The 16,613-nt window shown below is 43.2% G+C and overlaps 1 pseudogene; it reads left to right on the top strand.

Annotated features, from left to right (window-relative positions):
* The first annotated feature begins 1,793 nt into the window (after nucleotides 1-1,793).
* Nucleotides 1,794-8,123, top strand: LOC127754906 (ribulose bisphosphate carboxylase large chain-like; annotated as a pseudogene).
* Nucleotides 8,124-16,613: the final 8,490 nt, after the last annotated feature.

Here is a 16,613-nt window from a genome sequence, read left to right as displayed (position 1 = left end):
ATTCGATTGTTTGTTTCAAAGAATTTGATTTTTTTTCAAAATCCTACAAAATTTCTTTAGATTCCGTTCTTTTCAGCTTTTGGGAAGAGCTGCTATTTTATTTTCTGTGAGCACGCTTTCTAAATTGTTAAACAATGTATTTTTTTAATATTAGAGAAATTATTTAAAAATCAAATAAATATTTTTTAAAAATTTATAACAGTTAATATTTAATTAATCATGTGCTAATTATCCACCTCATTTTACCTCAAAGGCTCAACCCAACAGCTCTGTCAAACTGAGCCTTAATGTATTTTTTTCTTCAGTTTTACTTCAGTTTTTTAACTCCATGTTTCTTTTTCTTTTGAAACTTTGTAACTCCATGTTTTACGTGTGGAAATAGTCCAATATAACTCCCTCAACAAAATGTTCAATCTAATTCGTATCTCTCGACTACAAACAGGGTAAATCGATCCCTCAAACTATTAAAATAAACCATGCAAGATGTTTCCACGGTCTGTTTTAAGGACAGTTTTAGCTTGTGCAGAATGTTTACTTTGTCCACTTGGGCTGGTATGGCAGCCTATTCAGGAAGGAATTAAAAATAGAAGTGGGCCCACGTGGCAAGGGAAAAATAGAAAACTATTGTGCTCACTTGTTAGTGCCACTTCTCCCCTCTCTATCTTTTTCCCAACCATAACATGCTCCGTGGCAGCTCGATCAGGTCTAGCACCGGTGGCCTCGCCTTGGCATCCCTGCGTGCTCCACCGACAGGAACACTGAGAGGAGCTCTTGTGTCAATCACTTCTATTCCTCTCTCGTCAACCCATCTGTATAGCTCTAACTCAATTTTTTCCTAATAATTGTTATACCTCACAAGTTATATTAATTTACTTATCGTCAGTGTCTTGACTCATTGACTACCAAAGCGTTATAAATATAAATATAAGGTAACTTGCCCAGGGGAAAAGTGGCATTCAGCATGGATCCAATAATTTGATCGATACGCCTGTACTTTTTTCTTCAATTGTAGAAACCCCGGGACGAGAAGTAGTAGGATTGGTTCTTATAATTATCACATAATTTTCAAAAAAAAAAAGAATTTATCGAAATTTTGAGTTTTTTCTTGTTGAATAATGCCAAATCAACACAAAAAAATATCCAAAAATCCAGAAGTCAAAAGGAAATGAATTAGTTAATTCAATATGAGAGAAAAGGGGACCAACACTTGATTTCGTTGCCGAAACGAATCCCATTCAATCGTTTATTCATGGAATGAGTCCGTCGGAAAGTTCAATCAATCTTTTTTTCATATACATTTTGCCTTTTCTAACCAATTTGTGCGTACTCTACTTTCTTATCTAGGACTTTGATATACAAAATATATACCATTGTGAAGCATAGATTGCTGTCAACAAGGAATTTTCATAGTATTTAGGTATTTCCACTCAAAATAAGAAAAGAGGGTCTATTAAGAACTTAATAAGAATTAGAGGTTGATTTGGGGTTGCGTTATATCTATTAAAGAGTATACAATAAAGATGGATTTGGTGAATCAAATCCATGGTTTAATAACGAAGTATATTAACTTACCATAACAACAACTCAATTCTTATTGAATTCCTATAGCATAGAATGTACATAGGGTGTACCCATTATATATGAATGAAATATATTCATTAACTTAAGCATGCCCCCCATTTTCTTCAATGAGTTGATATTAATTGAATATCTTTTTTTAAGATTTTGCAAAGATTTACGCCTAATCCATATCGAGTAGACCCTGTCGTTCTAAGAATTCTTAATTCATAAGTTGTAGGGAGGGACGTATGTCACCACAAACAGAAACTAAAGCAAGTGTTGGATTTCAAGCTGGTGTTAAGGATTATAAATTGACTTACTACACCCCAGAGTATGAAACCAAGGACACAGGTATCTTGGCAGCATTCTGAGTAACTCCTCAGCCAGGGGTTCCGTCCGAAGAAGCCGGGGCTGCAGTAGTTGCCAAATCTTCTATGGGTACATGGACAACTGTTTGGACTGATGGACGTACCAGTTTTGATCGTTACAAAGGCTGATGCTATCACATCGAGCCCGTTGTTGTGGAGGAAAATCAATATATCGCTTATGTAGCTTATGCATTAGACCTATTTGAAGAGGGTTCTGTTACTAACATCTTTACTTCCATTGCGGGTAACGTATTTGGTTTCAAAGCCCTATGCGCTCTACATCTGGAGGACCTGCGAATTCCCCCTACTTATTCAAAAACCTTCCAAGGTCTGCCTCATGGTATCCAAGTTGAAAGGGATAAGTTGAACAAATATGGTCATCCTTTATTGGGATGTTGTCGGGTCCCAAAACTAATGACTTGGATCCGACAAGGATTAATGTATCAAGCCCTGGATCAGTATATATTGATACATATAATATAACTGGTTCTTCATTGCATATGTGAAGTTTACAATACTTGGTATTTTACAAAGGTGGGTACTTACATAATTATACATAGGGTTGCTATTATACAGCGGAAGTCTATTATAGTTTGACTAGGAAGGAATAAACTCTAGGGTTCTCTAAACTATCGGGGTCATCATAGTAGTAGTCACAGGGGTCCTCCTCTTGACCCAGATCTGAAAAAGGGTTAAATTGAGCAAAAGTGAGTATTTGCAATACTCAGCAAGATATCGTAGAAACATGTCGTGCATGGATATATAGTGGGGTTCTTTGCATAAAGCTATAATAGGCAATCTGGTAATTTAAGCAAGAATTTAACAAAGTACAACTATCAAGTTTCAAACCAAATACCATATGTCCCCCAACACTCAAATCCGTGAGCACGGCAATTCGAATATATTCATTTTCACTTTACTACAGTAAATATACGCTTTACCCACAGCCCACGACTTGCCAATAATCATCAGCTTTATTTAGTCATGGCCCAGTATTAGGTTACTAACAATAGTGGCACATGCTCCATGAACTCTAGTCCCCATGCGCTCTGAACGTACATTATCAGCATTGTGAGGAGTTTTGGCGTTCCCGAGGTATTTAGGGGAAACTAATCGTATGACACCATGTCATCTCGATCAGGGTTTATAAACATAATATAATCATAATTGAGCTCATCAATCCAATTACTTGTACATGGTAATGGTATAAATTGCCATGCGCGGCATATAGTTGCCTCCTGCTCGAGGACTTAAAAACAAGAACCACTATATGGAGGTACCACATTGTTAAATAACATAATAACTAGGTCTGTCCCCACTCTAGAACTCTGGTCGTACTCGTTTGTTCTTCATAAGTACTTGGGCAATCTTATGTCGGTTGCAACAGTACTAGCCACCCGAAAATCAACCAATTCTAGCGTACTGTTCCAATCTAAGTATGGAGCATTTTAACCAGATTGTAAGCAAAATAAGCAAGATTAAATTATCTAGGTTTCTATAGTTGATTTATGCATTTAGAAAAAGAGTATTTGAAAGAAAGGGCATAAATATATAATTTATAAAAATATGGGCTTAGATGATCAAGAGGTGAACAATAACTTTCCTTGCTCAATGTCATGAGATTGATTGGTATTATTGAAAATATCAGAAGAGTCCTCAAGACCTAGGGTTAGCCATACAAAATTCAAGTTCAAAAGAAATTCAAGGAAAATCCAAAAATGGGAAAAATAAATTAAAATGAGAAAATAGCAACAATAGACTAAAAAGATAGAGAATGAATCTAGAAGAATTTTGGTCCAAGTTTCACTGGATTCAGATCTATATTTTAAAAGTTATGCGCTTCTAAAGTTTGAGATTCAAATTAAATTGGGAAATTGTTAAAAGCTACTGTGCATGGTCCCACCGGTCAGTCTCTCTCTCTCTCTCTCTTCCTCCTCTGGCCGTTCCCCATTTGCGACTGGCGGGCGGCGGCACTAGGGTTGGGGATTGCGGCGGCGATTGGAGGGGGAAGTGCTTGCAGATGGAGAGGGGAGGTTGCTAGGGTGCTCCGGCGTTGATGAGCGGCGGCGGAGGGGCTGATTTGGTATGAGAATGGCATGGCGGCTTGGGTGGCAGTGGTATGGTTAAGCCGAGAGGGTGATCGGCGGTTAGGTAGCTAGACAAAGCTTGGCATGGGCTTAGAGAGTATCAGTGAGGTTGCTAGAGTGATTTGGTATGCTTGCCGACTGGTGGCAAGGTGTGGAAGGCATATAGCCACGAGTGCCATAACCGGCGGCGATCGAGTTTAGCCGATGGCCGTGTAGGTGGTGTAATCATGTAGAGCGACTAACAAAATGGAATCTAGGCAGTATGTAGATGCTAGAAACGAGAGGGCTCACCGAGTTAGCTTAAAACGGCGAGATGCGGCCGGAAAAACTTCACGGCGGCAGAAACAGGGCACGGCGGTGGCGGCGGAGCTCGGTCGAACGCGGCAAGGTGAAAGTCATCGCAGAGCTTTGGCTTGGCTTTGGGATGGTGGAACACGACTTAGGGAAGGTGTTCGGGTGGTTGGTTAGGACTATGGGTGTATGGATAGGTGTGGATGTGATTGCGCACTGGGTGTTCGATCGACGGACAGTGATTGTGGGTATGGTATAAGGGCGGAACAGGGCGTGTAAGATGGTTGTGGTCAATGATGACTGATGAAGAACGAAGGAAGGTCTAGGGTCCTATTTATAGGGCTTGGCTGATCGGATGAGCTCGGGCGTGATGATCGCCATTGATGAGCTCAAAAGCCGAGCTTGGCAGAGATGGCAGGGGTTGTGAGAGGGAAGGGAAGGCCAAATTGAGTGGCGGGAGAGGATGTTTGAATGTTTGACAGTGGTGGCATGGCTTTACCAGGGGTGAAAATGGTTGGCGGTGAGCTGGCGCCGTTCCGGGCTCGACGCGCGACGGCAGCGAGGGAATAAACGGTTGGCTCGATGGCGCTTGGTTCAAATCATGAGGGGAAAAAGTTACTATCACACTTTAGCTCAAACACGCGGCGAAATTTGGCGGTTTCATCCGCGGTAAAAGCGAAGTCGATCTCGACGTCGGGATTGGGTGGGCGCGCACGGCGGCAGGTGGTGGCAAGGCTGCGGCGGCGGCCGTCCCGGGTTCCATGGCGTCGAGATTGGTGTGGTGGTGACTGATTGAGGCGCACTGGACGGTTGGTGGCACGTCATGGCGATCGGGTGCGCGCGGTTGGTCGTGAGGCCGACGTGCGGCGGCTTAGCGCGCGCGACGCGCGGGGCGCCAAGGCTGAGTGACAGAGGGTGGAATGGTGATGGAAAGCCATGGTTTTTAGAGGGTTGTGGTCCCCTAGGATCTAATCTATACTTCGCAAAAGTTGGGGTGGAGATTGGGCTACTCGGGCTGGGCTGGACATTTCATCGAACACTTTATGTGCGATTGTTAACGACCAAATTTGGTAAGGCATGAACTAGGTTCAGCATAGAGAATTGTCTTCTGGAAACAGAGTAAGCATCGGCTACGAGGGCATCGGCTGAAGACTGCATCGACTAGCAGTGGATCGGACATAAGACAGCCGATGTGGCCGATCTCGCTAAGGAGGCTATATAATCATCTCCAGGATTGATCAACGTGCTACACAAGTATTGCCGTGATTGAGATAAGCTCACAGATAGGCAATTGTATCTATTAATTAGGATATTTTTAATAGTTTTCTTAGAGATATATTTCGGCAAGAGTCTGCCGTGAAGATTCGTTCGTATCTTAGAGTTTGTTAGAGATAAGAGTTGTGTCTGGCAAGGACCTCTCATGTATCTCGGGTATAAATATAACCCGATCCCAACGACAGTTCAATAACACTTTCGGTGCATCGCCACCCTTTTTCTATTTTCATTGTTTCGACGAGTTCTTACTTTTGGGTTGAGCTGCATCGGTTTCGATCTTCAACAAGAGGTAAAACTTGTCATGGCAGCTTGCATTCTCGCGATTAGTGCTTACATCTTTATGACACTCTAATCTTGGTTATGTAAATCGTCAAGTTATCGTATATATTATATAATTTCTATCAATATCGTTGTCTAACTCTAAATCGGTTAACATCTATTGTTAGAAAGCAGCCAATGGGGTTAGACAGCAACGTTGATCTAGATTATATAGTATATTTACCATCTCGTAGAAGTTTTCATCAACTTGTTTAGATATTATAGTTATCTATATGCTTAATGCCGCATCAGTTGAGTTCTATCTATTAAGTAATATCTATAGCTATAATATCTAACTTGTTTTATGATTATCAATAGAGATAGTATCGGGGTTTCAGCCGATCTTACCTGATTTAGTTATCTTGTTCTCTACATGTTTACTTGATATGCTAAATCTGTCCTTTATATTAAGATCTTGGTACATTAAAATATATTAGTTTTATCGTCTAGTATATTCTATATGCCTCAATATCTTAGTATAGAGTGGTATCGGAGTACTAGTCGATACATGTTAGATCTATTTCATCGGCTATGTTATGAATATATGTAATCCTCATCTTATAGTACCTTTAAGCATAAGTGATTTATACTGTCTCAGCTTACTGTCCGATCTATCCCAATCACCTAGCTTAAATATATTTCGAGAAGGTGATTATATATCGTTGATACCTACAGCCGATCGAGTAGATTTAACTTTATTTTGTTTTATTCTTCATTGCTGATCTAACGCCAATAACATCGGCTCAATGGTAAATGATACGTCATCGACTCTTAGCCGATCGGCTATCGTTTATGGATTTAACCTTGTTTTTCTTATCTTTCTTTCTTGTTGATTGCAGGATCAAATCAACTAGCACGCTTTTGAACCCGAAACCAAGATTTAGGACCTGCACTAGAGTTAAGTAGATCTCCCAGGCCAGTGTGTGTTTTTCGCATCAACAGCGATGAACAGTACTTTTCAGGAATTTTGCATATTTGGCTAAAAGAGAAGAATTTATCTAGGGTCTTTGGACAAGCTTTGCTAAGTTTATACTAGGGCATAGTTTCACTAATAGAAGGGTAAATAGGGAAAGTTTCTAAATTTCAAATTTTGAAAGAATTTTGCTAGAAACACTAAGATTTAGGTAGGATAATTATTCTAGGGTTTTAGAAGTGAAATAAATTAGAAGGATTCTAGGAGTAATTCTTGAACCAAAATTAAGAATAAAAAGGGGATTTTTAATGAAGATTTTGAATTGCTAAATCAAGATTAACTCAAGTCAAAAGCCAGCATGATGTAGTCAAATTTTAGTTTAAAATTTGAGGATGTTACAGATGTACTATTAAACTAAAATTGCGATTATCTGCAAAAAGTTATGGTAGAGCATGTTATGAGTGTCTACGCGGTGGACTTGATTTTACCAAAGATGATGAAAACGTAAACTCAACCATTTATGCGTTGGAGGGACTGTTTTGTCTTTTGTGCCGAAGCTATTTATAAATCACATGCTAGAACCGGTGAAATTAAGGGGCATTACTTGAATGCGACTGCAGGTGCATGCGAAGAAATGATTAAAAGAGTTGTATTTGCAGGGAAATTAGGGGTTCCTATTGTAATGCATGACTACTTAACCAGGGGATTCACCGCAAATACTAGTTTGGCTCATTATTGCTGCAACAACGGCCTACTTCTTCACATTCACCAAGCAGTGCATCCAGCTATTGATAGATAGAAAAATCATGGTATGCATTTCCGTGTATTAGCTAAAGCATTGCGGGTGTCTGGGGGAGATCATATCCACACTGGTACAGTAATAGGTAAGTTAGAAGGGGAACGCGGAATGACTTTAGGTTTTGTTGATTTATTGCGCGATAATTTTATTGAAAAAGATCGTGTTCGCAGTATCTTTTTCACTGACTGGGTATCCATGCCAGGTGTTATACCGGTGGCTTCAAGGGGTGTTCATGTTTAGCATATACCAGCTCTGACCAAAATCTTTATTCTGTATTGCAATTTGGTGGAGGAACTTTAGGACATCCTTGGGGTTATGCACCTCGTGCAGCAGCTAATCGGGTGGCTTTAGAAGCCTGTGTACAAGCTCGTAACAAAGGGCGCGATCTTGCTCGTGAAGGTAATGAAATTATCCGATCAGCTTGCAAATGGAGTCCTGAACTAGCCGCAGCTTGTGAAGTATGGAAAGCGATCAAATTCGAGTTTGAGCCGGTAGATAAACTGGATAGCTAGACTAAGTAGATAAAATTAGATAGAAAAAAGGTCGAAATAAAAAAGAAACGAAATAGAAAGATCAAAATTAGTTACAAAAATGCAGTAATTCTTGTTTTTTCTTCTAATTGATTGCAATTAAACTCGGCTCAATCTGTTTTCAAATTGAGCCGAGTTTAAATAGATTTTGATATGATCATGAGACTTGACAAATTGGGATTCCTCTATTCTATATATTTATAAGATATAAAGGTATAATACAAATTAAATAAATACAAATATAGTATTATCATATGATAATGGAATCAAATACGCAGTATTTACAGAAAAAGTTTTCATTTATTGGGAAAGAATCAATGACATACAATGCATTACAAAATGTATGATCATTACACTTCAACCGGGTTATTCTATTCCACTTATAGATAGAGAAAGTAACTAAAGGAGAATGAAAGAAAAAAAACAGAGTTTGGAAGTTAGACCCTTTTATAATACTCTTTCAAAAAAGACGGCATTTTGAAACTTTTAACAAGCACAATCGTGAGTCAACAAGTGACTCGAAATGCCCGTAAGGAAAGAGAATTTATTTTCAAAATGGTAGAACTAGATGACGAAGTTTTCTATAACCTTGATGAAGAGGTAGTTTTACTTTACGACTCCGATCAAGAGCGAGAAGTCCGACATCGGTACCAGTGCCGCCGGCCTCACTGTGGCATCCCTGCATATATTGAGCTTAGGTCCAGCACCGACGCTAGCACCACCAACCTCGTCCTAGGCGCAATGCATGAGGCAAAGGGAGAACACGGTTGTGTGATGGCTCGATACAAAAGGGGAACAAGGAGGAGGGAGTTTGGGAGTATCGAAGGCAATGGAGGCACCAGGGATGTGGGGTGCTGTGGTGAAGGATGGTGATGAGGGTTTCGTCAATGTGCCACTTGTGGGCTTCAACGTGGTGAGGGGTCCATTGTTGGCGTAAGCAGTGAGGCGGAGCGGCGAGCGGCATTGCCTGCCCATTTATCGGAAGGGAGGCAACAACTGACTCTGTCACCAGGTCCGACTCCCCTCCTCTCACATGTTCTGCCTACCTCCACAATGTGTGTGTTGCCCCACTACTACCCTAGTACCCCTCTACAGTCGCCCACTACTGGAGAAAGGGAGCGAGAAGGAGGTAGAAAGGGATTATGACAATGGCGGCTGACATGGAACTGGAGTCCTGCCTTTATGGCCGATGCATGTGTTGTCCTGCCACTTCCTTGCTGCCTTTCCTCAACCTCACGCCGCTTTGCTTTCGCCGGGATAGGGATAGAGAGAGGGCCAGAGGGGGTAGGGAAGAAAGGGGTGAGAGAGGATGACGTGTGACCTGGTCATATTTTTGTTAAGAGTAAAATGCATTAGTGATGCACGAACTTATCAAGTGGATGCAATTTAGTAAATGAACTTATAAAATACTTATTTTCGTACATGTACTTGTCCGGTGCGTGTGAACCAAAATGACACTACATGGCTAATCTTGATGATTTAGGTGTTGATTAGGATGCTACGTAAACATATACATGAAAAGGTTGCTACTTAGATATACATTGGTTCAATAAAAAGAAAGAATGAGACGTAGTGATGGTAAAAAAAAAATATAAAAACCAAGCAATGATACAAGGGTTAGAAATATATGAAATTCATCATTTTAATGATGAAGGATAAATTAGTGACCAAATTTATAATAGATATAGCATGTCTTATGCATACTCACTACGTATATGCATGTCACCTCCTAATCAAATTACACAAGTTCGTACACTAAAATGAGTACTTTACAAGTTCACGTACTAAATTATACCTACTTAACAAGTTTGCGTACCTTCAATGCAATTTACTTTTTTTAAAAATTTCTATGTTGACTGGGCTACTAAGCGGACACCACTTCAATGAAAACCACTGTTAATACTGTCGAGGGAGCCATTTTACATGGTTTGAATTGGAATCACATCTATGCCCCTAATTATTTTGGTGGTTAGTGATAATCTGATTATTGAGGACTGATGTTTGTAGTTGAGAATGTATGAAAGAATATTAGTCCGGCATGAGTTGATGTTCGATGCAATATCGTTATATATGGGAGTTTTGATGAAAAAGGGCAAAGAACCTATATTGATAAACTGTAGAGAGTGTGAGGAGTCGTTATACCCGGTTTTGTAGTTGAGTGTTATCCAACCCATATTTGAGGGATGCAAACTGGACTTTCCTTTGACCGTACATATGTAGTAGAATTTTAGAAATTTTTTCATTTTTAGATTTTTTTTAAATATTTACAGAAATAATCTATCGACCAAAAAAATTACAAAAATAGACCCTGCCGCCCACCTCCAGGGCGGCAAGCTGACGTGGCAAACGGGGGAGGGACGGGCGGTGACGGAGGGAGGTTTTTTTGCAGGAAAACCCTTGCCGCCCTCTGTTGGGGCGGCAAGGGGCCCCTATGCAAAAAAGCCAGCTGGGGCCGGCCATTTTGCAGGCGGCCCCTTGCCGCCCTCTGGCCAGGCGGCAGGCCTCGTTGCCTATAAAAGGCCTGCCGCCCAGCCCCCAGCCCTCATTCCTCCCCCCACAAATCCAGTAAAAAAAAGAAGAAAGGGGAGGAGAAGAGAAGAAGGGACGAAGCCCTGCCGGATTCAGACGCCGATATCAGGTAATATTCATAGATCCTATATGTGTCTTTTGAGTTAAATACTGTGTATTTTTTAAAAACTTTGTTTGAATAAATGCATTATATTTTTAGGGTTTTAGTTGTACTAATCTAGAAGTGCGTATTGTAGATATCGGTAACTACGTAGATCTGCTAGTTTGGAATCAATACTTTACCGTTGCATTGGCATACACAAGAAGATATTACGTTGTAGATGTTTATTGCATGAAAGAGTAATATGATCTAGTTATTTCGTTGACAGATATGTCGAACAAACAAATATTCCAAGTTTACCATGGCCCAGAAAACGTCCGTTACGGGCCAACTGGGGTAGATCTGTCAAAATTTATTGTATCAGAAAGGGGAATTGATAAACCGGCTGAGAGGAGTGTACCTTCTATAAAAGGATGGTTAATGAGGGGCTTGAGAGTTGATCCACAGACAAGTGACATAACAATCAATGTTATAGTAAGTCGGGCAACTGAGGGTTTTTATTGGGAACTAATGCCAGTTCAAAACTCTCGAGTGTGGAAATGGTATATGGAAAATGCATTGCAACGCGGGTGGCCTCTAGCTATGGTTCCGTTTGTTCACCCGAAGGATCCAGGTGTGCAGATGAACATGGATGATGGCGAGGGACCAAGTGCTGAAGTAAATGAGACTTCTGTGGAAGAGGTCAACGCACGAGAGGACGGGGGCGTAGTAGCTCCAGTGGGCATTCAACTAGGTGGAGTGGCCGACGAGGGGGAAACTATCGGTGCCATTGTGGATGAAATGGAGAGGGAGGATTCTGACAACGAGCGTGTAGAGAAAGGTGATTCGTTAGATGATGAGACAGATATTAATCCAGCAGAATGGGCTAGTGAGGATTTTTCTGGTCTGGTCGTCTCTGAAGAGGATAGTGTGAGATGGGACTACAAAGAAAATGAGGTTATTCAGGGAGCGATTTATACTAGAGCAGAAGATATGAAGGAGGCGGTAAAACATTTTGCAGTGTCACTTCATAGAGAGTTTTGGGTTGCCAAATCCAACCGGTCGCAATATGAAGTTCGGTGTGCTAAGGAAAAAGATGGTTGTCCCTGGAGAGTGCACGCTTATAAGGGAAAATGAAAGGATTATTGGACAGTGTCAGTCGTTACCAAGCATACATGTTTTCTACCTGGTGTTCAGAAATACCACAGGAACATTACATGTGCATTTGTTGCATCTGAGATGTATGCGCATGTCATCGATAATCTCACATATGAACCAAGGTCAATAATCCGACAAATCGAAGAGACATACAAGTATACTATTAGCTATGCCAAGGCGTGTAGGGCCAAACGGAAAATAATAGAGATGAGATTTGGAACTTACGAAGCCTCGTATGACAATTTGCCACGCCTGCTTGGTGTTATCGAAGAAAGAAACCCTGGGAGCTCTTACGCAGTGAAGAAATTCCCCTCAATTGAACATCCTAGCAAGAGTGTGCTGCAAAGGGCGTTCTTAGCTCTACATGCATGCAAGATGGCATTCTTGAACTGTCGTCCTGTTCTCTGCATTGATGGGACATTCTTGACTGGAAAGTATCGGGGCCAGATACTAACAGCAATAGGGGTAGATGGGAACAATCAGGTATTGCCCTTGGCATTTGCTTTTGTTGAGAGTGAGAATACCGATAGTTGGTACTGGTTCCTGAAATTGGTTAAAACAAAAGTTGTTGGTATGAGGCCAAATGTGTACCTGATACATGACAGGCACGCTTGCATTCTGCGAGCGATAGAAGAGTTGCAGTTTGGGAGTATGGAATGAGGATACCCTGGTGAGTGGGAAGATGTACAGAGTAGGTGGTGCATGCGTCATATGGGAGTTAATTTCTTCAAGCAATTCAAGAACAAGGAGCTCATGAACATGTTCAAGAGGCTATGCAATCAGAACCAGGAGAAAAAATTCAATGAGCTTTGGAAGAGATTAGATGAGTTGACAGCCAAATGCAGTGATCAGCGTGCAGCGGCTCCATCGACCGCCGTCACTAACCCTCCTCAAGCTCTTGGACCTCTCCCAACGGATAGTCCAACATTGGTTAGAAGAACTGGAGTGGAGATTCGGAAATTTTCTCAGTGGATTCTACATGAACCAAAAGAGAAATGGGCCAAGGCGTATGACACAGGTGGTGCTAGATATGGAATAATAACAACAAATTTGGCAGAAGTTTACAACTGGGTGATGCGCGGTGTCCGTGGACTCCCACTAGTTGGCATAGTGGAGTTCATTTTACATGGGACATGCAGGTATTTTAGGGATCGGTTCCAAGCAGTTCTTCCCTCTATGCCGAACAACAGCATTTTATTCGGAACTTTCATGCAGAAAAAGCTAGAGGAGTTGCGTAAAAAGGCCATGAAACATCGAGCTTTAGTGCAAGGTACCCAACAGCACAGGTTTGAGATACTATGTCAAGATAAGGCAGGCAGGGGTATCTACCGCAAGAGAGTGAAGCAGGAGTGTGTTCTCAAAGCCGACGGCACATGTCATTGCTCTTGTGCAAAGCCGAAGCTGCTCCACAGGCCATGCACCCATGTCATTGCTGCCGCAGCGGAGTGTGGCATATCAGATGCAGTATATGTGTCACGGTACTTCAGTAAGCAATCAGTATATCATACATGGAGCGGCGAGATTTATGGGTTCGGCATAGCTGGGGAGTTCACAGAGACTAATGATGAAGTACTCAATATTCATGACCAATCGAAGCTTCGAGGCAAGGCTGGAAGGAGGAAGACTCGTCGCATCCGCAACGATATGGACGAGTCGGAGGCTGGCAGGGTGAAGCGTTGCAGCAAATGCGATGAACGTGGGCACACCTACAAGCATTGTCCTAAAGACAAGGAGAAACCAAGTGCGGAGGAGGCAGGACTATCAGGATCAGCAGCAGATGGAGCTCACCCTACGGGTGAAGGCACTACCTCCACTCGACCACGTCCTAGGCGTCGTCGTGCCACGTCTGGCTACGTGGTATAGTTCTTCTGTTCTATGTTGGCATGTGGTTTTGCTTGTAATTTGTTTCGAACTTATCGATGTGTTTATATTTCGTCGTGTAATGTCAGAATTCGGCATGTCATGTCTTTAGGTCTCGTGATGTAACGTCAGACTTAGGCACCCGTGTCTTTAGGTATGCTGATGCAATGTCGGACTTCAGCATGTAATGTTATGTTATGTTATGTTATGTTATATGATCGAACTCTACATATATGTTAAATTGCACGTCATCGTTATGTACCCTTAGTAACGTTTGCTATATTTAAATAGCCTGTACTCTTGTTGTACATAATAATTCTTATGATTTTATTACTTTTTCATAATTTTACAAGTTATCTTTTGTTCTACATTACTACTTTTTGAATTGTTCTAACATGAAACACTATATTTTTCAGAGATGGCACGTCAGGATACACCTGAGTTGTTGGACCCGGCGATAGATCACCGACACCGGTCTCACCTTACTGCGGTGCAGGGGGCTCAGCTTGGGACGTTCCGGGCACGGACGTGCGGTGAGCTACATACAGTTCACGACTCCTTTGTCGAGAGGTACGAACAGTGTATTACTATAAATTAGTTGCGCTGTAATAATTTTTATAATGACATATTAATTTGTTATTGCAGGTTGCGTGAGGCCGGCCTCCTACCGAATGTGTCGGCTGGTGGAGGCTGCCGCCGGCGACGCGGACCCGGCCAGACGCTGGAATGTGGACCGGTCCCTCCTAGCAGCTTTGGTCGACCGATGGAGGCCAGAGGCGCACACTTTTCACTTGCCGTGCGGTGAGGTAGCCCCTACCCTACAAGACGTATCGTACTTGTTGGGGCTACCGCTCGCGGGAGACGCTGTTGGGCCAGTGACCACATGTGTGGACTGGAAGGACGATCTGACGGCACGTTTCGCACCAGTACAGCGCGCACCACATCTCCCGCTCCAGCCGTTGGCACACCACCGCAACACCGGACCTACGAGGAGGTGGCTGCTTCAGTTCACCGTGAGTGTTTTTTTACCGAAATAACAAGCGTACTACATATTTAGTCGTAAGGTAAGGTGCCTAACATTTTATCGAACGCTTGCAGGTCAAGCAGCTACAGGCGGAGGCCGATGAGTACTTCTACAGCCGTTGTTTGGAGGCGTGCTTGCTCTAGCTTTTTGGCTGGGTGATGTTCTGTGGCGGTCACGGGCACGCGGTCGACAAGGGACTTGTGCACTACGCCAGGAGCATCGCCGACACCGCAGTAGGTGAGGTGCCTCAGTGGAGCTGGGGTTCCGCGTTGTTGGCGGCTTTGTACCGTGGCCTTTGTGAGGCTTGCACGAAGACGGATCCCAGCGCGACCTTTGGTGGGTGCCCTCTCTTTCTTTCTATCTAGGCAGCTAAGAGGATTGCGATCGGCTGCCCTGAGGTGGACCAACACGCGTACGGGGAGTCATTGTATGCGGAGCGACCGGAGGTCGACTACCCTACGATGGGTACTCTGTGGTGCCGTCGTCAGGTACGTTGCATCGATCTTCTCTTATTGTTAAGTTCATTGCTAAGTTCATTGTACATCACATCGATCGTCTCGTATTGCAGCGCCGATGGGCTCACGTCCAGGTTAGGCGGTCGTATCCTGAGTTTGTTATGGAGTTCGACCGCCTTCTGCCGACTGATGTCGTGTGGGAGCCCTACAGTGCCACAGCTACCCAGGCTCGTGCGCCGTTGGGTCTGTCCACACTCTGCACAAGGGATCAGGCGTACTGGATGACTACGGTTCCGATGGTCTTCGACATCTGCGTTGAGCCTCACGCCCCTTTCCGTGTGATGCGGCAGTTCGGCTTCCGTCAGCCCTTTCCAGTACCGTTTCCGATGACCGTCCCAGCTGCTGTTCACCGGTAAGATCTTTCACTACGCTTTGATTTGTTGCATTAAAATCTACCTGTCCACAATAATTTGCAACATCTATCGATTCACACAGCTGGGAGGCGCACCGCCGGTGCAGACGCAGGACCAGGCGCAGGCCACTCCGCCGCCAGACACTCGTGCTACCCGTGCTGTGCCACCGGGTCGTTTCACCTACTCCCAGGACTACGTGCGAGCACAGGCCCGGAGGACCAAGCGTGGTCGCGGCGCGGGGCAGGGCCAGTAGAGCAAACTTCTCTTTGTTTATTTGCTTCACATGCTAGTACTGTATGCTTGTGTAATGAATACGTTGTTATTATATGTGCATGATACCTTTCGGCGCATGCACGATACCTTTCGGCGCATGCACGACTACTTTCTGCCGCACCGATGCAGCCTCCTATATTCGCGTGCGATACGAGTATTTGCCCGCCATTTGCCGCATACGACCAATGTAACTTTCAGCGCCAATCAGGCATGTAACTTTCGGCGCCAATCAGGCGTACCCACCATGCCCCGCCACGTTCACATGTCAGGGATATCACTCAATTTTTGGTGCCTATATAAGTCGCCTTAACGAGCGAGGCCTCACAATCTTTCAGAATCAGTCACATTCAGTACTCTCTTCCCCACTTGCTTCATTACAAATCACCTTTTGGCGCATGCACGACTACTTTCTGTCGCACCGATGCAGCCTCCTTTATTCACGTGCGGTACGAGTATTTGCCCGCCATTTGCCGCATACGACCAATGTAACTTTCGGCGCCAATCAGGCGTACCCACCATGCCTCGCCACGTTCACATGTCAGGGATATCACTCAATTTTTGGTGCCTATATAAGTCACCTTAACGAGCGAGGCCTCACAATCTTTCAGAACTCAGTCACATTCAGTACTCTCTTCCTTACTTGCTTTATTACAAATCCTACCGGCTTTCGTCAATGGCTAG

This window comes from Oryza glaberrima, chromosome 11, assembly GCF_000147395.1.
Source record: "Oryza glaberrima chromosome 11, OglaRS2, whole genome shotgun sequence".
In the NCBI taxonomy this organism is placed as follows: domain Eukaryota; kingdom Viridiplantae; phylum Streptophyta; class Magnoliopsida; order Poales; family Poaceae; genus Oryza; species Oryza glaberrima.
This window is presented reverse-complemented; position numbering and strand designations above follow the sequence as displayed.